General features: G+C 37.5%; 1 protein-coding gene and 2 pseudogenes across 1 annotated transcript in view; 1 reads left to right on the forward strand and 2 right to left on the reverse strand.

Moving 5' to 3' along the window:
* LOC119243721 (serine/arginine-rich splicing factor 3-like) lies at positions 1–15,149 on the reverse strand (annotated as a pseudogene).
* The window catches only part of LOC119243372 (protocadherin alpha-10), a 151,152-nt gene that overhangs the window by 74,608 nt on the left and 55,072 nt on the right, over positions 1–21,472 (reverse strand).
* LOC119243722 (60S ribosomal protein L5-like) overlaps positions 15,148–21,472 on the forward strand; it is a 19,134-nt pseudogene continuing 12,809 nt past the window's right edge.

A 21,472-nucleotide genomic window follows, 5' to 3' on the forward strand; every position in this document is an offset into this window, starting at 1 on the left:
TCACTCCTGCAAACTGGTCTTCTGTCTCCTTTCACTTGACCTAGATCAGCTACCAGACCTAGAGAAGAAGTGGGATGGCTTGTGATTTCTCTCCCGAGACAGTTATCTTTCTCTTCTCCCATCTTTAGAAAAGAACTTGCACTGGCTGTGGGAGAAGCTGCTCCATCCTAGAGATCTGCAGCAAGGTAGAGGACTCCTTCTCAGATAATCATCTTGATGGCATCATTCCTAAGGAGAAGGTGGGCAATTTCTACTTCTCTTTTCACCATCTGACAGTTCCACTCTTACATGGCAATCACACTGCATTCTCCCATCTAGCCCTCAAACAGCATCAGCTGCATCTCAGGGATCTTCAAATTCAACAAAATCAAACACTTTGGAGTGGTCTGTAATAATCTAAAGCTCAATTCCAATTCGGTCTCATTATCATTGTTTCCAATATAACCTACATAAACCTTACAGTCTAAGGGATAGGAATCACGATGAATTTTTTCTAAAGGATCTTCCTGCCCATTGCTGCAGATGCTTCCATTGACCTGAGTCCATGAAATGGCAACAGTTAAGTCTTTAATCCACTTCAAATTTATTTTTCTTTTTTTTAAAAAAGATTTATTTATTTATGCATACAAGAACTGGGGTTAGCCAAAGATGCGGAGGGGTGAGAGGATTCACTAGAGACAGAGTGGGGAGCAGAACAGGCAGACTGACTGAAATACACTGCTGAGGGGAACAGCGGGCAAGACAGGAGAGGTCTTCTGCGCCATGTGGGTCGCTCCCTGGCTGTTCCTTCCATCGAACTTGTACTGCAGAGGCTGAGGATTGCTTCACAGTGCAATGCCTAACCCCTTGCACCACCAGGGAGGTCCACTTCAAATTTAATTTTGGCATGGGGTTAGAGAGTGACCCAACTTCATTCTTTCACATGCAGTCATTCCATTTTTACAGCACCATTTCTTAAAGATACTCTCCTTTCTCCACTGTATGGTCATGGCTCCTTTATCATGAATCAAGCATGGATATATATGTGAATTTATCCCTGGGTTTTCAGTTTTTTCCCACTGATCCACATGTCTGTTTTTATTCCAACTTTATACCATTTTAATTACTATTGCTTTGTAGCATAGTCAAATAACATGATGATCATTGTGAATCCTTTATAATGAATTAATTAATATTGATACATTCAGATTTATTTTTGAGATTTTAATTCTGTTCCATTGAGCCATGTTGAGCCAGCACCATATTGTTTTAATTATTGTTGCTTTGTAGTCTAGTCTAAAGCCAGGTAAAGTGATACCTCTGTTCCTCTTTTTTTTTTCCCCCCCTCAGGATTACTTTTACTATTAGAGAACTTCTATAGTTCCATATAAATTAAAAAAAAATTTGTTCAATTTCTTTGAAGAATATTGTCAATAGTTGATGGTGACTGTGTTAAATTTGTTACTTTTGATAGAATTATCATTTTGACCATTGATTCACCTCATCTGCAGGGAATGTCTTTCCATCTTATGTCATAATATATATCCTTTAATAAGTTCTTGTTGTTTCCATTGTGTAAGTCCTTCACCTACTTGGGTATTTATTTCCTGGATATTTAATTCTTTTGAAGCATTTGTGAATGGAATTCTGGGAATTATGTTGTGAATTATTTTCTTAATTTCTTCTTCTCATTCATTGTGCATAAAAATGCAACAGATTTTTTTGTGTGTTGATTTTGTGAGCTGCCACTTTGCTGTATTTCATTATTGTTTCCAGTAGCTTTTCAGTGGAGTCTTTAGGATTTTCAATATGTAATATTATATTGTCTGTATATAATAATATATACATTATATAATTGGAATAATGATAATTCCATTTCTTTTCAACTTGGATTCCTTTTATTTCCTATTGTTATCTGAATGCCCTAGGCAAAAACTCAAATACTAAATGAAACAGAAGTGGTGACAGTGGGCATCCTGTCTTTGTCCTGATCTTAAGCAGAAAGCTTTCAGTTTTTCATCATCAAGTATTATGGGGGCTGCAGTTTTGTATGCTTTATTATATTGAGGTCTAGTCCCATCTTGTTTAGCGCTTTTCTCATAAACAGGCACTAAATCTTATTAAATGCTTTTTCTGCATCTATTGATACTGCATAATTTTTATCTTTTCTTTTGTTGATTAAACGTATTGACTGATGTATATTAAATCATCTTGCATCCCTGGGATAAATCCCAATTGAAAATAATGTAGAATCCTTGTATTATTGATTTCAATTTGCTATATATTGTTGAAGATTCTTGCATCAATTTTCATCAGTGACATTGGTCTGTAGTTTTCTTGTGCTGTATATCTGACTTTAGTATTAGAGTAATGACAGTATCATAAGATGTATTAGGAAGCTTCCCTCTTCTTGATTTTAGAGATAATTTAAGCAAGTTCTTTAAAGCTTTGATAGAATCTGCCAGTAAAGTCATCCAGCCCTGGGCTTTTGTTTTGGGGAGATTTTTTTAAATTGTTCTTTCAATTTCCATGTTTGTGATTTTATTCAACCCTTTCTTTCTCGTTTAGTATTTTGGTAAGCCATATTGTTTTAGGAATTTGCCCATTTCTTCAAGTTACTGACTTTGTTGGAGTATAATTTTTCATAGTACTTTCTTATGACCCTTTGTATTTTTACATCACCTGTGGTAATTTCTCCTCTTTCGTGTCTGATCCTGTTTATTAATGTTTTCTCTCTTCTTTGTTAGTCTAGCTCCAGGCTTGTCTATTTTGTTTATCTTCTTGAAGAACCAACTCTTAGTTTCATTGATCTTTTTGGTTTCTATTTCATTCATTTCCACTCTTTTTTTTATTTCCTCCCTTTAACTAACAATAGGTCTGGTTTGTTCCTCTATATCAAGTTGCTTTAGATGTGATATTAAATTATTTATTTGTGATTTTTCTTGCTTCTTAATGTAGGTCTCAGATTTTTAATCACATTGTATGCTTAGAGCTGGTACCTAGGTAAATGTTATAGTACTCTTGCTTAATATAAAGCCAGATTCTAAGATTCTAGAGCTGGCCCTATGATTCATTACATATTTTGGGGAATGTTGATTAATTTCTCTAAACTTTGGCTTTGTAAAATAAGGAAAACATAGCAGTTCTTACAAGCAGTTGCTGCTATACATTTGTTTCTGATTTCTCTTTTTCCTATCATAAGCAAAGAAAGCATACTCTACTTGACTGCCAGGATAGAGATGGAAGACCTAGTCTGACTCAATTTATGTAGCATATCTGAACAAATGGTCTCAAACACCTTAAAATTAAATGAAAAAAGATGTAAAAATATATAAAATAAAAAATCACAGATTAAACTAAGTGAAAATGAAACAAGAAAAACAAGACCATATCAGGATACACCGTAATCAAATTTCTGAAAACCAGTGAAAAAACTATTATCTTCAAAGATGACCAAGCAAAACAACATATTAAATACAGAAGAACAAAAACAAAAATTGATTCCTCATCAAAAACAATAAAATCCAGAACATAATGGGGAAAAACCTTAAAATTAATCTAATGCATCTACAACTTAATGTTGTAGTTTAAGTTTCAGTTTTTCAGCGCTGACTAGGAAAAAATACATACACAAATCTCTCCCAATCAATGAACACCTTAATAGTCACTTTGTGACTTTTCTTTACCTAACCTATTGGATAATTCTCTAATAAATTTAGTGAATCAAAGACAATACGGTGGAAACTTCAATGAAATTTAATGAAGATCTAAAACTGAAGGATAGAATGGTTCAATCTTTTACTAGAAATATAGAGTTGATTTCAAGCAGAACTAAGTAAAATACCACTTTCTCTCTCTCCAGTCCAATGTTACATCTATTGCCAGAGTTATGACTGTAGGATATTCAATATCCTTTATAATTAAAATTTCATCATAGCTTTCCATGATTGGTTTTCTGCAGTACTTTAAAGCTAGACTAGTATTCCTTTGATCCAATTATCAGAAGCTCATTTAAAATCTCAACTGTATATGAAATATTTATTGGTTCATAAATCTATGTATACATAAAATACAATATATCAGACAGCTATGCCTTCAAGAATATGTGGATTAGTGATCCTTAAGCTAGCAGGAAGTGAGGAATAGAGGGGATTTTCAAATTACAAAGTCATTGTTTCCAATGGTCAACAATAATGTGTTAAGGAAGTAGCAGGAGCCCTGATAGTTAGAGTGAGTTTCTTAGGTATAATGATGAATGCTTATGTACCCTGCATGTGTTAAAGTCAACTTTAATTTGAGATGAATGTTATACCCCTGCATGGTAAAGTCAACTTTAATTCTGAGGAGTTGGCAATCATAGCAGGCATAGAAAATTAAATTATCATTGATTATTACCTATTCTTATCAATACATCTTGAAAAAAAATCACAGAGGGAGTCAGTGGTGTCACAACAGGAAATGTCAACTTGGAAAGACAGAAAGAAGGTGACCACATTCTTCTATGTAATGATTTTAACTCTTAAATGTTGGACTAAACAAGTTATACTTAAATCCAAATACATCAATCATTCATTTAATGTGCAGTATGTGCCAGTCCTAGAGATAAGTGCTTCCACATATATTGCACATTTAATTCTCATTAAAGAACTATTTTAACATGCATCAAGGTTAGTGGGTCAACACTAAGAGAGAATGGAGGAAACTCTGCAGGCAAGCAGGAGCACTTACAGTGCCCCCAAAAACCTCTCATTCATCACTGATCTTGATGGTGGAAAAGCGTGAATGTCCAGATGTAGACAATTCCCTTGTTCCCAACTTACATTAAGTGTACAGGAGAACTTCCCCATAAGGTGGGCCGCTCATCTAGGAAAAGTGTGCTTGGAAAGACTTACATGATTTTCAAGTTTAATATTACTACAACACAATGTTTACCATACATATTTAGTTTAGAACCTAATCCTTAACTAATATGTGATTGATCTGTATATCTATTTTTTTATTTATACTTGTGTGTTTTTAAATTTTTAAATCTCAGAATTTACTTTGTTGGGATGTCAGGATTTTATTTGCAGAGATAAGTCAGAACCAAACGACCTCACTGATTCATATTAAAAAGAAAACGTCCACTTTCTGATGCTAAGGAACTTTCTGTTTACTCAACATTTATTGAACATTAACTCTGTGATAAGGACTAAACACTAAACTTCTACAGTGCTTTCCTGGTACCTCTCATGTAAGGCTTTAATTTATATATTATATTTTATTATATATTTATTAAGTTATATTTTAATTTATATATTATTAGTTTTATATTATTATATGTTATTATTAGGTGTGTACATAGCTCATCTGCACAACATGCTTAAGGGCAGGATTCATTCATTCATGGTACAAATATTGATTAAATGACTATTATATACCAGACATGCTGCTGGTTACAGGAGACACCTTGGCAAAAGAAACAGACAGATGATACTGATCATCATGGAATGATGCCATGAGGGAGGTGGATGATAAATAAGTGAACAAATAATTGAAGTAGGCAAAAAAAGTCATAAATGTCAAAAAGAAACCATCAAGAAACATCAATAAAGACTACCTGATAGAAATACACTTTGGTATGGACACCAAGGAAGGCCCTTCTGAAGAAGTGACATTCTAGGGGGCCCTGAAGGATAAGAGGAGGTGAATATGCCAAGCACACACTCCAGTGGGGGGCATTCCCCGCGGAAGGGACAGTAGGTGTGAGAGCACGACTACAGGAAAAGTCAAGGCCACTGAAGGCTAGGAAGATAGCCTGTGCCATAGTTGGGTACAAGGAATGGGAAAGAGCCAAAAGATAGGAGAGAAACAAGAAGAGGCCATTTAAAAATGAACAATGAGGGCCTCCCTGGTGGCGCAGCGGTTGAGCGCTGGGTTGCGAAGCTGCCCGCAGCCTCTGCAGCGCCGGTTCCATCCCCAGCTGCTCCCCGGCCTCCTGAGGAGAGTCCAGCATGGCGCGGACCTCTCCTGCGCCCGCTGCTCCCCTCAGCAGTGTACTTCGGTCCTTCTGCCTGCTCTGCTTCCCGCTCTGGCTCTGGTGAATTCTCTCACCCACCCGCTTCTGACTGTACCAAGTGTTTGTATAAATAAATAAATAAATCTTTAAAAAAAATAAAAATAAATAAAAATGAACAATGAGGGCCTCCCTTGGTGACTCAGGCAGTTGAGCACAGAGCTGTAAAGCTGTCCGCAGCCTCTGCAGAGTGGGTTAGATCCTGACTGGCAGCGAGAATCCCACATGGTGCAGCAGACCTCTCCTATAGCGCCCACTGCTCCCCTCAGCTGTGTATGTCAGTCTGCCTGTTCTGTTCCCCACTCTGTCTCTGGTGAATCCTCTCACTCTCCCACACATCTGGCCTGTACCCCAGTTCTTGCATGCATGAATAAATAAACCTTTAAAAATAAATTTAAAAATGAACAAAGATGTAAAATATATATAAAATTTTAAAAAACACATAAAAGCATGGGCCTCCCTGGTCTCTCAAGGGGTTAAGACGCAACCAATGAAGCTGTCCGCAGCCTCTGCAGAGAGAGTTTGATTTCCGGCTGTCCCGGGAGCAACCGACATAGCACAGCAGGCCTCTCCTGACTCGCCCGCTGCTCCCCTCAGCAGTGTACTTTGGTCGATCTGCCTGTTCTTTTTTTTTTTTTTTTTATTTATATATTTTTGTTGTTTTTTTTTTTTAAAGATTTATTTATTTATTTATTTTTTTAAAATAGAGGCATGTTTTATTTATTTGTTCGTTTGTTTGTTTGTTTATACAAGCACTGGGTACAGTCAGAAGCGCGGGAGGGTGAGAGAATTCACCAGAGCCAGAGCGGGGAGCAGAGCAGGCAGAAGGACGGAAGCACACTGCTGAGGGGAGCAGCAGGCGGCAGGAGAGGTCTGCGCGCCATGTGGGACCCTCCTCAGGTGGCCGGGGAGCAGCCGGGGATCGAACCGGCACCGCAGAGGCTGCGGGCAGCTTCGCAACCCAGCGCTCAACCGCTGCGCCACCAGGGAGGCCCCAAAGATTTATTTATTTATACAAGAACTGGGGTACAGGCCAGAGGCGCGGGAGGGTGAGAGAATTCACCACAGACAGAACAGGGAGCAGAACTGCCAGATGGACCTAGAGCACTGCTGAGGGAACCAGCGGGCGAAGCAGGAGAGGTCTGCCATTCCATCTGCATATCCCTGGCCAGCCAAGGATCGAACTTGTGCTGCAGAGGCTGCGGACAGCTTCACAGCACTGCGCTCAACCCGCTCTGCCACCAGGGAGGCCCCAATCTGCCTGTTCTGTCCCCCACTCTGTCTCTGGTGAATCCTCTCACCCCCACCACTTCTGGCCTGTACCCCAGTTCTTGTATGCATAAGTAAATAAATCTTTTAAAAAATGCATAAAAGCAGACTCAAACATATGAAATATATTCACTTTTAAAGAGAAATGCAAATATAAAATCATACTGAGATTCTAAAAAAAAAAAGTTCAGATTTTATTCCACTTATTCCAGGGTTAGCCACTGTAGGTTATAAATAGAGGTGTGAGATGATTATTCTTTTCCCATCATTTCTATATGGAAAACGGGCTATTATAAGCACAGGTCAGGTGGAAAATGTGTCAAGACTGCTGCATCCAATCCGGGCAGAGAAGATGGGGTGTGGACCAAGGTAAAGGTTGTCAGTTGAAGATGGACACCTATAAGGCAGCATTTATAGGCCTGACTAATGAGGAGGCACGGCAAGGTCCCCCAGACAGAGGGAACGTCTACATGATGCACCAGTTTCTGGCATAAAGAACTAGGAGACAGTGGTATCAATTTCGAAAGACCATGAGAAGTGATGTGAGCAGATTTGGAAATCAAGGTTTCAGTTTTAGACACGTGTGAAGAGCCTGTTTCCAGAATGCCCAGTGGAGATGTTAGGTAGCCAGAGAAGCAAGACAAGCACTCAGCAGAAAGCTCTGAAGAATAGAAAATGACTAGCAAATAAATATTTCCTGAATAAGCCAGACACTGGGCAAGGTGGCTGTGGCTATCCTTTATCCCGATTAGCTCCTCCTGTACTGGCCTCACACGCCTTTTCTACTTCAGCAAAGCTCCTATTTCTTATAAGTACATAGGGCCCTTCCTGAAGTAGTTAAACAGTTGTGCAGAACCAACAACCTTCCCAAAACAGGGTCCCTGAAGTAACTAGGAAGGAAAAAAACATCTGGGGACTAACAGCCAGTAAAAGTATGTTTGTTTATACTGCCATAAAAACACCTCTATTGTATACATACATGCTTTTTGAATAATACAACACAACCATCTATTTTAGGTTTTTAAAAGATATAAATTTTGGTTATACTTTCCTCTGTGATTTATTTTTATTTTCTCTTAGTCTTTATTTAGGCTCACTATTGTTAAAAATACATGCTCCTTATACAGCATTCAATTCATTCAGAATTTAAAAAGCAAAAAAAGTAAAAGTTCTTTCAAATTCCTTTCCCTTGTCGCCCACCTCACTAACAGCTCACTATACTTTAGACATGCTCTCAATAAAGCAACTCACACACATTTTTTTTTGGTTGGCCAATGTGTGTAAAGTTATGTCTACACTGCACTGCCAGTCTAAGTGTACAATAGCACCCATCCGGACTTGTACCTATGCACCTGGAAATATTTATGTTACCAAAACATAATCACAATTACACACTATTATACAACTTTTCTCCTTTACTTAAATATTGATGAACATCTTTCCATTTCAGTAGGTATCATTCTAGTTTCTTTCTTATAAAAGTCTATTCCACATCCACTGTATGGACATTTCCTAATTTCATTTTATTTTATGACTGAATATTTAAATGCAATTCTGAAAATGTGTGCTTGTATGTGTCTGTGTTTATTCTTACAGGCGCTTAAGTTAACAGTATGCACATTTAAATTTTAGTTAGACATCTCAAAACGCTTCCCCAAATTTCTCTATCAATTATTGATAATACTCTGTCAATTGTAAATGAGTCAACTCATTTATTTCTGAATTATCACAAAATTCTTAGTTCATAGTAGTGAAGAAACACAGAATGTGTTCACAGCAATACTTTCCTTAATGAAAAGATCTTATATATTGTAATATATTTCATATGCCTCCCATAAAAACCAAAATGTGCATCAAGAAATTCAGCTCATGATGAGACTCAACAAAAACAAGGAAAATAATCCAGTCAAAAAATGGGCAGAAGAGCTAAAAAGAAACTTCTCTGAAGAGGAAATGCAAATGGCCAACAGGCACATGAAAAAATGTTCAACATCACTTGTAATCAGGGAAATGCAAATCAAAACTACCATGAGATACCATCTTACACCAGTGATAATGGCACATATTAAAAAAACTAGCAACAACAAATGTTGGCGAGGGTGTGGAGAAAAAGGAACTCTCCTGCACTGTTGGTGGGAGTGCAAACTGGTCCAACCACTATGGAGAGCTGTGTGGAGATTTCTTGACCTACTAAAGATAGAGCTTCCATATGATGCAGCAATTCCACTCCTAGGTATTTACCCAAAGGACACAGAAACATCAGTTCCAAAGAGCACCTGCACCCCTATGTTTATAGCAGCACTGTTTACAATAGCTAAGCTTTGGAAACAACCCAAATGCCCAAAAATAGATGACTGGATCAAGATGTGGTACATATACACCATGGAATATTACTCAGCATTCAAAAAAGATAAACACATGCAATTTGCAGCAACATGGATGGCGCTGGAAGGGATCATGCTCAGCGAAATAAGCCAAAAAGAAAAAGAAAAATACCGGATGGTCTCACTCATAGCAGGAATCTAGAAAACTTAAATAAGGGACCAGGAAAAAGCATAACTATAAGAAAATATCAAAATCAACAAACAACTATGAACCAGAGACACTCTATGGGGGGTGGGGGGCGGGGAAAGGAGGGCTTGGGGTCAAAATAACGGGGTTGTAATTGTATGGGGAATATAAAAAATAAAATTTAAATAAAATGTAAAAAAAATGAAATTCAGCTCACTTCTTCAAATTTATTTCAGTTAAGCTGACTGCTTTCATCATACTGAATTTTTTTAAATCATCTCTACCCTATATCCAAAGTTTGTTCCTTTAAGAATATATATTTGTTGCTATATATGTATGTGTGTATGATACTTCAGCAAAAACTTAAAACATGAGTCTGTAAGCCAAATCCAGTGTATCTAATAAGTAAACTCAACAGACATACCTTTCCAGAGATGATCACTGCAGCCTCTGGACAAAACTGAGAACTCTTCAGAGTGAACAGAAGCAGGCAGATTTGGGGGACACTCAAAGTTAGAGAAAAGGATTCCCTTGCATGAATTTCCTGTTAATGAGTTTCCTGTTGCTTTGGCCAGAGGGCAGGCCAGGTGCTAATGCTCTCCTGATAGCCCCAGGTTCTCGGCAGAAGGAACAAGAAGAGCCTAAGTAGCAACCACAACCTTTGCAGGGATCCAGGTGCTTGAGTGGAGAGAGCCTGAGGCGAGATATTCTGACAATGACTGTTAACAAGCAAAGATGAGAAAGCTAAACCCTCAACCATATGCCATGAAACTGATGTGCCTCTGAGGTATCCTATGGACCCACAAAAATTCTGAAGTGATCTTCAAAGAAGTCAAGGAATCTTTTTTTTCTAAGCAGAAGTTCTCACCTTGGGTATAAAACATTCAGTAAACTATGCTGTAAACAGGTGTGCCATCATCTAGGTTTTGTTGTTCTACTCAGAGAGCACAGACAGAATGGATTTAGCATCATTCTAAGGGCCCGAGGATTCTGGGACTGGTAAATTAGTCTTGGCTTCAACTTAAAGTCACCAGCTGCATTAGCCCCTTCAAAGGGCAGGGCAGGTCGAGGCCAAGCGCAAGAACCAAATGTTCTCCTGGATCGCCCCAGGCCTGTCCTTTGAAGCCTTGCCACCAGGCAGGAACCTCTCTCCTCTCAACCCATGAAAGTCCTAGATATAAGGCTATCTCTTTGTAAGGGCAGGAATGGCCACTGAGCAGGGTTTCTAGGATCCCATGCAGACCGGGTAAAGGAGGAATCAGAGTCCTCAGTGGCTTTTTGCAGGTTTTTGGGAGGCTGGCATTGGGGTTTACCAGCATATGGACTTTAATGGGACAGGGGTGCTAGACAGGGGTGCTGGGGGCCCACAGGGAGGCCCGCTGATAAAAGCAGTCCCTCCAACCCAAAATCCTCACTCTCTATCTGGGTTCTCTCCATGGCTTCTCTGCTCTTCTGTTCGTGGGGCTGGGGACCACCCTGTTGCTTCTCGGCTTCTCTTTCAGCTTCTCCTCAGCTTCTACTGGCGTCCCCAGGACGCCGACCTTAAAAAGCACAGTCTCAGCCCAGGTGAGTCCCACCTACCTATGCCCACACCCTATTCCAGGTGCCCGCCATCAGGCATGCATTCAGGACCGCGAGGATCCATCATCTATCCTGACGGCGGGAGGGCAGAAAAGCCTGACATTTTTCCTTACCCTACACTCTTCTTCAATGAAAATCTGTTGTTTAGTGTAGCCAACTTTGTTACTGATGTGAGCTAGAGCTCTAGAAAACTTGCTGTAGCTTCTACATCAGCTCTTGCTGCTTCACCTTGCACTCTTGCTCTTACTGAGACGGCTTCTTTCCTTACACCTCATGACCCAACCTCGGCTGGCTTCTGACTTTTCCCTCAGCCTTCACAGAATTGAGAGAGTTAGGGCCTTGCTATGGGTTAGGCTTTGGCTTAAGGGAATGTTGTGACTGGTTTGATCTTCTACCCAAACTCTCCATTATCACAGCGCTTCACTCCATTATCAGCTGTTCTGCTTTCTGAGCACTACTGGTGCTTCACTGGAGTAACACTTTTCACTTCCTTCAAGGACTTTTCCTTTGCACTCACAACTAGCTAACTGGCTCGAGAGGCCCAGCTTTTGGCCTATCTCACCTTTCAACATGCCCTCCTCACTAGGTTCAATCGTTTCTATCTTTTGATTTAAAGTGAGAGTCTTCCTATCAACTGAACTTTTAGAGGCCATTATAGGGTTATTAATTGGCCTAATTTCAGAGCTGCTGTGTCTCAGGAAACAGGGAGGCCTGAAGAGGGGGAGCTGGTGGAGCAGTGAGAACACATATTTATAAATTATATTCATCGTCTTAAATGCGCTTGGTTCACGGTGCCCCCAAAAACCTAAGCTAACAGTAACATCAAAGACTGATCACAGAGCACCACAACAGATAAGATAATAATAAAAGTGTCTGAACTGTTGCACAAATTACCAAAATGTGTCACACACATGAAGTGAGCATGTGCTGTTGGAAAGTGGCACCCACAGGTTTGCTTGATGCTTTGTTTGCTTTAATTTTTTAAAAATGCAAATCTGAGAGTGCAATAAAACATGTATGCCTGTATTTAGAATTCAGACCCCTCCTGTCTCGCCCGCAGCTCTCCTCAGCAGAGTACTTCAGTCAGTCTGCCTGCTCTGTTCCCCACTCTGTCTCTGGTGAATCCTCTCACCCCCCCACATCTCTGGCCTGTACCCCAGCTCTTGTATGCATAAATAAATAAATCTTTTACAAAAATAAAATTCAGATCTCTCTCAGATCAAAAAATTCAACTGACCACTGCCTACTTCTACTTAAATGTGATTTCCAAATTAAACTCATTATTTCCATGACCTTAATATCAGCTGTTATTTTACTATATACCTTAATCAGCTTAGTGACTAAGCTAACAGTCCTCTATATCATAGTAGATTTCTTTCCTCTAGCCTCAGTTTAAATTTTCATAACTTCTTACCTTGGTATTTTAGAAGTAGTTTAATCTACCTTCCTCCACTCTAGTCCTGCTAGTGGAAACTATATACTAATGCTAATAATACCATACTAATATTTAATTCTGATAATGGAACTTTTACATCTTGAATTCTTTTTTTTAAAAGGTTTTTTTTAAAAAAATTATTTATTTTACCAGAACCGGGGTACAGGCCAGATGTGTGGGAGGGTGAGCGGATTCATCAGAGACAGAGCAGGGAACAGAACAGGCAGACTGACCGAAGTACACTGCTGAGGGGAGCAGCAGGAGAGACAGGAAAGGTCTGCCATGCCATGAGGGCATCTCTGCAGCCGGCCGGGGATGGAACCGGCACTGCCGAGGCTGCGGACAGCTTCACAGCACTGCGCTCAACCGCCTGCACCACCAGGGAGGCCCTACATCTTAAATTCTTTTAATTTTTAATGATATTTCTTCTGCATGCTATTCGTAGTGGTAAATTTTAGCATTAAGGTAAAATTATAATAATCCCATTTGAATTTTTACTGACATGAATTCAAAATCAACCGATTTGGGGAATATTCCATCTAAGAGTACATTACTCCATTTATATAAGAGTTAATTTTTCAACAAAATTTCACACTTTTCCATCACATTTCTCATTAAGTCCTTCCTAGGAATTTTATGTTTATTGCTCTTCTCAATAGCAAAGATCTCTTTGCTATTTTATTTTCTACTATTGGCAAATACAAAAACTTTAATTACTTTGATGCATATCATCTACTTAGGCATACTTACATGATTTCATGGAAAATAATTCAAGTAATTTTTAATCAACTTATTTTGATTTCCTAAGTACACAGTTCTCCACTTAATGCATATAGATATTAATATACCCAAATTTATATAGTCATGTTTTTTAAATATGGAAATAACACAAATTACAATATACTCTGCTATTGGAGTATATGTAGTCATTAAAATATGCTCATAATTTGTAACATAAGACCTATATAGCAATATTAAGTGAGAAAAGTATGAATTAAAATATATATGCCTTCCTAAACTACATGTATTTTACAATAACATTAAATTCACTTTTCAAATAAAATACCACACAGTTATATGTGATTAAAACTATTTTTTAAATATTCATGAAATATTTTTAAAAGGAAAAGTAGAAACAGGTAATTCTGACTGTACTTGGGTGTTAGGATTACAGGTGGTTCTTCCTTTCCCAAAATGTCTGCAATGGTTATGTGATACTATTTAGTGTAAATGCTATTTGTAGGCCTTATTTCACCCTTTCTAGCTCCCTATATCTTTATGATAAAAGTTGAAAGATCAACTTTTGAAGGATCTTCTTAATCTGATTATTTACCTTTGCAGCCTCAACTTCTACCTTGCCTACTGTAAACGCTTGCCAAATCAAACTATCTTCAACTTGTCTTATGTTTTCTCAGCCCTTTACCTATTCCTCCACACCTTTACTCATGATTTGTGCTCTTCCTGAAATACTCATCTTCTACTCTATCTCCCTGCTTTCCCAATCAATCATCCATACTTTCTGCCAATGAGAAATCTTAGACGGGAGGGTTCCCTGCCTGGCTCCCTCCATCAGACACCTCAGTGACTTTTGGCTTTTCCTCTTGAATCTGACTGTATTATAATTGATGGTTTACTTGTTTATTATTGAGATATTTATTTGTTTATGTGGGTATAAATTATTTACACTGCTGATTGTGTCCCACATTTTCAGTGTCCCATGTTTAATGCACAATTTTCAATGTACAAAAGTGCTAAATGGGATGGCTACGAAAGAGAAATATGGAAATTATTCTAGGTCATCAAGTAAAGCCACAAATACCACATTTAATGAAGTTTGATAATCTGAATGTTTTAAGGGAAAGTGTGCTCCCTTCATTCAATAACTAAGGATTTCCTGGTTGATTTGATTTCTGTGTTTTTTTTTTCCCTCAAAATTAACCACTATTAATAGATACTTAAATCTCCCTGTCTAAGTTTGAGGAAAGTTAAGATACTGTCATTTTCAAAAGAAAAATAGTTCAAATATTTTAAGACATCCATAAAAGCATTTCACCACTACTCAGATGCTAGTCTTCCAGTGATAAAACTGTATGATAGGGAATTTCAGGTAATGGCTACATAAATTATTCAGAACAGCTATCTATAAAAGCAACTAAATATTCCGGATAAAATATTAAAACAATTGTCTTAAAAGCATTGAAAATCTGATAAGATAATGGGGGAATGCTAGGACAAATTCTGGAGGAAATTTAAACCCAGAGAGATAAGCAGAATATTGAACTTGCTTTTTGATCTGAAAGCACTTGCCAACACAATCATGGGCCCAAGTTCAGGTAACTTGTGGAGTAAAGAAAACAAACTGGGGACCAGGAGGTACATAGGATGATGAGTCTCACAGACTTTCCAAACTACATTAATCTGGATTACAGACCCAAGGACTATGCACTCTAAGGGACAGTGAATTTTTCAATTCACTGACCTATCCTCTAGACCACCTATCCTCTAGTCCAGTGGACTAAGGGGGAGTTTAATTTGGTATCAACCAAGGCAGAAAGAAAATAGGAAAGGAAAAACTCCCTGGGGTAGGATAGTAGACACCCTGCAGATTTTCAGTTGGGTGTACATAATAGCCTACATAGTCAAGACCCTTCAATCTTTTTTTTTTTTTTAAAGATTTTTTTTTTAATAGAGGCATGTTTTTATTTGTTTGTTTGTTTGTTTGTTTGTTTGTTTTGTTTATACATGCACTGGGTACAGTCAGAAGCATGGGAGGGTGAGAGAATTCACCAGAGCCAGAGCAGGGAGCAGAGCAGGCAGAAGGACCGAAGTACACTGCTGAGGGGAGCAGCGGGCGGCAGGAGAGGTCTGTGCGCCATGTGGGACCCTCCTCCGGTGGCCGGGGAGCAGCCGGGGACTGAACCTGCACCGCAGAGGTCGCGGGCAGCTTTGCAACCCAGCGCTCTACCGCTGCGCCACCGGGGAGGCCCAAGACCCTTCAATCTTAAACTTGGTGTGAAGTGGTTTATAAGTATACAACAACTGTAAAATGTAAAACAAATAAAATAAAATCCATCTGGAAGGAGGGTAGATTTAGTCCAAGATTCCAGAATATCCTGACAAATATTATTTTCAAGGCAATGACCATCACAAGTGAAAGAAAATCTGGTATACAGGGAAGTATGGAGCTGCGATCAAAACCGACTTAAGGAGTACACAGCAGAAACGCAATTCCAAATTTCAGACTCTAAGAGTATTACACATAGATTGAACATATTTAAAGAAATAAAAAGCCAGATTGAAAATATTTCCAGGGAAGTAAACATGGTAAAAGAATGTCACAGCAGATTTGAACAATAATATTAGAATCTTAATCATGAAAAATATAATAACCAAAATCAGAAACTCAAGGGTTTTAGTTTTAACAGCATGCTGGACACACAAGAAGACAAAATTAATAAAATTGAAAGAAAAATGGTAAGAAATTATTCATAAGACAGTACAATGAGACAACAGTGGAACTCAGAAGATAATGAACAGGTGAGTTTAATGTACCAAAAGGAAGCAAATACCACCCTAGGCTTCTACACCCAGGAAAAAATATCTAACAAGAATGACATTTCAGGGCCTCCCCTGGTGGCACAGCGGTTGAGTGCTGGGCTGTGAGGCTGCCCGCAGCCTCTGCAGCGCCGGTTCGTTCCCTGGCCACTGGCGAGGGTCCCACAAAAAAAAAAAAAAAAAAAGAATGACATTTCAGGCAAACAAAAACTGAATTAGTTCATAACCAAGAGAGGTATAGATAAAGTCATTTCATAATGTAAAAAGTTGCAATTTGGCAGGAATATATTATAAGTTTAAATGTGATTAAGCATCAAAAAATAAAATAGCATTTTTCATTCAAACTCCAGAAATATGACTATAAAACTGAGGTTACTAAAGGGGGATGGGAGGGTGGGTAGAAAAGGGGGCAAAGAGACATGATAGACTTTGGCAGAGGATTATGGGTGTCTTGGTGGTGGGTACAGTGAGGTAACACCACCTGAAGAGGAGGGACTCTATGTTTCTTTTTCTTTTTTTTTAATTTTTTAAAAAAGATTTATTTATTTATTTATTTATACAAGCACTGGGTACAGTCAGAAGCGCGGGAGGGTGAGAGGATTCACCAGAGCCAGAGCAGGGAGCAGAGCAGGCAGAAGGACCGAAGTACACTGCTGAGGGGAGCAGCGGGCAGCAGGAGAGGTCTGTCATGCCATGTGGGACCCTCCTCCTATGGCCAGGGAGCAGCCGGGGATCGAACTGGCACTGCAGAGGCTGCGGGCAGCTTCGCAGCCCAGCACTCAACCGCTGCGCCACCGGGGAGGCCTGGAATCTATATTTCTTAATCATACACAATGTTACCTTAAAAGCCAGTGTAACCTTAATTAAAAAAAAAAAAGTAAAATGCCCAAAAGTAGATGACTGGATCAAGAAGATGTGGTACATATATACCATGGAATATTACTCAGCATTCAAAAAAGATAAACACATGCAATTTGCAGCAACATGGATGGCGCTGGAAGGGATCATGCTCAGCGAAATAAGCCAAAAAGAAAAAGAAAAATACCGGATGGTCTCACTCATAGCAGGAATCTAGAAAACTTAAATAAGGGACCAGGAAAATGAATATAAGAAAGTGAAAATCAAAATCAACAAAAAACTATGAACCAGAGACACTTTTTGGGGGGTGGGGGGTGGGAGGGGAAGGATTGGGGTCAGAATGGGGCTTTTGCAATTGTATGGGGGAATATAAAAATAAAATTTAAGATTTAAAAAAAAAAAAAAAGTAAAATTAAAAAAGAAAGTTTAAAATCAAATTCAAACTTTCAAATATGAAATTCAATTTATATCGTTATGTAAATATATGAGTATTGATAATTATTAAACATAAAAAGTAAAATAGCCTCAAAATATCTGAAGCAAAAAAACTAACATAAATCCAAGGAGAAATAAACAATTCATTATTCATGAGATACTCTTTAACACTACTTTTTGGGTCACATAAAATAAGCAAATGAAAATAAAAAATAATACAGAATAGTTGAACAATGCAATTAGCAAACAACTTAAAGGCCTTATACAAAGCGTCATGTCAAGCAATTTTAGGATGATACCATTTCATGGACACCCAGAACATTTACAGAAATTGACCATTCGCAGCTGAAATAATATAGGAGAATAAATGATAGACAGTTACACTCGACAATATGCATGACTCTTACAGATAATCATCATTAGCAAAAGATGATAAAACAAAAGAGTATACACTGTGTATATGTGTGTGTATATATAGAGAGTATATATGAAAATACACACACACACACACACACACATATATATAGTATAAAAGAGCAAAACGAATCAAGGGTGTTAGAACTCAGAATAGTGGTGACCCATGGTGGGTGAGTGGGTAGTGACAGAGGCTTCCAGTACGTTGATCCGTGTGCTTGTTACACGGGTATATTCAATCGTGGACATTTATCCAACTGTGTATTTATTACGAGTGTGCTTTTCTACATGTGTTATTATTCTTCAAGAAAAATTTAAAGGACTATATGCTAGATTGCAAGGTAAATTTCAACAATTATCAAAGAATTAAAATCAACTGGATATGATTTGAAGAGAGTGCAGTGTAACTAGAATTCTATACCAAAAGATTATAGATTATCTCTAGATGTAGAACATCTTTATGTGTTTAGATATTAACAAAAAGAAAATACTACATCTGAAAACTTATGATGGACTGATTGAGACTTGCTTTATGGCCAAGAGTATGTTTAATTTTGGTAAATGTGCTATGAACATTTTAAGAATTTATATTCTTTAGTTGTTGGTGATTTTATACACACAGTTTATTAGTCCTGTTATTCAAATTTTCTATATCCTTATCAATTTCTTGTTTTCTTGTTCAGTTTCTAAACAAAGTATGTTAACATTCCCCATTCTGATATAGAGAAATATCTATTTCTCCGAGAGTGCAGCCATTTTTGCTTAATATAATTAAAGACAGTGTTACTGTTTTGACATTTAATACTGTTTTATCTTCCTGATGGATTGATCTTTTTATCATTATACAATGTTCCTATTTTATCTACAAGGCTTCTTTCCTTAATGTCTATGATAAATGCTATTTTTACAGAAAGCTTTATCATTTCCTTTTGGTAAATGTTTGCATGGTATATCTCTGTCCATCATCTTCTTTCAATCTACCTTCATTATTTTAAAAAGGGTATCTTTAATAAGTGACATATGGTAGTTTACTTTCTAACCAATATGAACATGTTTGTTAACTGGAATGTTTAGTCTGTTTATATCTAATGTAATTACTGATATACTTAGATTTAAATCTAACATCTTATGATTTGTTTTTATTGTTCCCATCTATTCTAATTTGCCTTTTTCTCCTTGTCTTCTTTTGGATTGATTACGTATATTTTTATCCTACTCTCTCTCCATTATTATCTTACTAGATATACATTCTTTTTTAATACTGTAAGTAGATTACCATAGGAGGTACAATATGTATTTTCTTCCTTTATCCAGGATATTTTTTTGGGTAAAAAATTTTAGGTTTGCAGATGTTTTCTTTAAGTCCTTTGAAGAGGTCATATCTTTGGTTTTTAGTTTCCTTTCATGAGCACTCAGTTGTCAGTTCTACTATAGTCTATTTAAAGGTCATGTAGTCCTTTATTTTCTAGCTGTCAAAGATGGCTCACTGAAAAACTAATAAAATCAATTAATCCATGGCAAAATAGAAAAGAAGAATAAAGCACAACTACCAATTTGAGAAATATAAGAAGAAATATCACTATTGTTTCTATAACATTAAAATAAAAATAATATGCAAATAGTGTACGAAAATGGAAAATGATGTAAAATATATATATACAGGGCCTCCCTGGTAGTATAGGGGTTAAGTCTCAGCACTATGAAGCTATCTGCAGCCACTGCAGCACAATTTTGATCCCCGGCCAGGGAGCTAACCCACATGGCTCAGCAGACCTCTCCTGGCTCACCCACTGCTCCCTTCAGCAGTGTATTCAGTCAGTCTGCCTGTTCTGCTTCCCACTCTGTCTCTAACGAATCCTATCACCATCCCTGGACACCTCTGGCCTGCACTCCAGCTCTTGTATGCATAAATAAATAAAATAAATATTTAAATATATATATAATTTTAAAAAATATATTAAAAAAAAGGAATAGGAGCACCTAAAGCAGAAACAACATAATGAAAAATTTAAAAAAAAGAGCACATCAAACTAAAAATGTCTTCTGTGACAAAATGAAAAGATAACGTAAGTGAAAAGGGGCTAATGTTTGCATTAGGGAGATGCAAACAAAAACCACAATGAGATATCATCTAGTGCCTGTTAGAAAGTTGTCATTAAAAAGACAAAAGGTATAATGCTGGTGAGGATGTGGTGGAAAGGAATCCTTGCGCACTGCTGGTAGGACCGTGAATTGGTAGAGCTACCGTGTAAAGCAGTATGGAAGTTCCTTGAAAAATTACAAATAGAACTATCATCATATAATCCAGCAATTCCACTCTGGGAATATATTTAAGGGAAACAAAAACACTATGTTGAAGAGCTGTCTGCACCACCATGTCCAAGGCAGCATTAACGGTAACAGCCAAGACAAGAAACAAGCCAAGTGTCCAGTGACCACCACATATATTCAGCCAAAAAAAAAAGAAGGAAATTCTGCCTTTTGTGACAATATGGATGGCCCTTGAGGGTGTTATGCTAAGAGGAATAAGTGAAACAAAGAATACAAATACTATATGATCTTACTTATATGTGGAGTCTTTAAAAAAGAAAGTGATAGAAAGAGAGGTCAGGTTAGTAGTTACCAGAGCCAAGGCAGTGGGAGTGGTGAATTGGATGAAGGTGGTCAAAGGTACAAACTTCAGTTATCAGATAAATAAGTACAGGGGATGTACTGTTCAGTATGCTGACTGTAGTTAACCTGCTGCATGGTATCTTTGAAAATATTGAGAGAGAGATGCTATGAGTTCTCATCACAAGAAAAAAACTTTATGTAATCTATATGATTCAACTGATGCTAACTAAACTTATCATGGTAGTCATCTCACTATATATAAAAATATATGTTAAATATCATATTGTACACTTTGAACTTGCATGTTCTGCTTATCAATTCTAAAAAAAAAAACCTAGAAAAAGTAAGATATACTGTGAGGTTTTAAGTCCACACATCATAAAATGTAAATTAAGTGCACAAATTTATAAGAAAAAAACAATTAACCAAACTGGTACAAGTAGAAATAGAAGACCTATATATTTTATAGATATTATAGACACTGAGTTTAAAATTTAAAACATTTTCATGAAAAGAACTCCAGACCTTTAAGGTTTCACTAAAATTCCCCCAAACATTTGTGGGAGAAAAACCACTGATTTACACACACTTTCCAAAGAACTTAAAGGGGTAATCCTTCTCAACTTACTATATAAAGCCAACATAGCCTGGATGCCAAATCCTGACAAAAACATTAGAAAAATTGAAAATTAAAAGCCAATTCCTAGCATAAACACAGACTTTTAAAATTCTAAGAAAGTGTCAGGAAACAGAATCCAATGATACAA

Source organism: Talpa occidentalis, unplaced genomic scaffold (genome assembly GCF_014898055.3).
Source record: "Talpa occidentalis isolate TD23 unplaced genomic scaffold, MPIMG_talOcc4v2.1 talOcc4.13, whole genome shotgun sequence".
Lineage (NCBI taxonomy): Eukaryota > Metazoa > Chordata > Mammalia > Eulipotyphla > Talpidae > Talpa > Talpa occidentalis.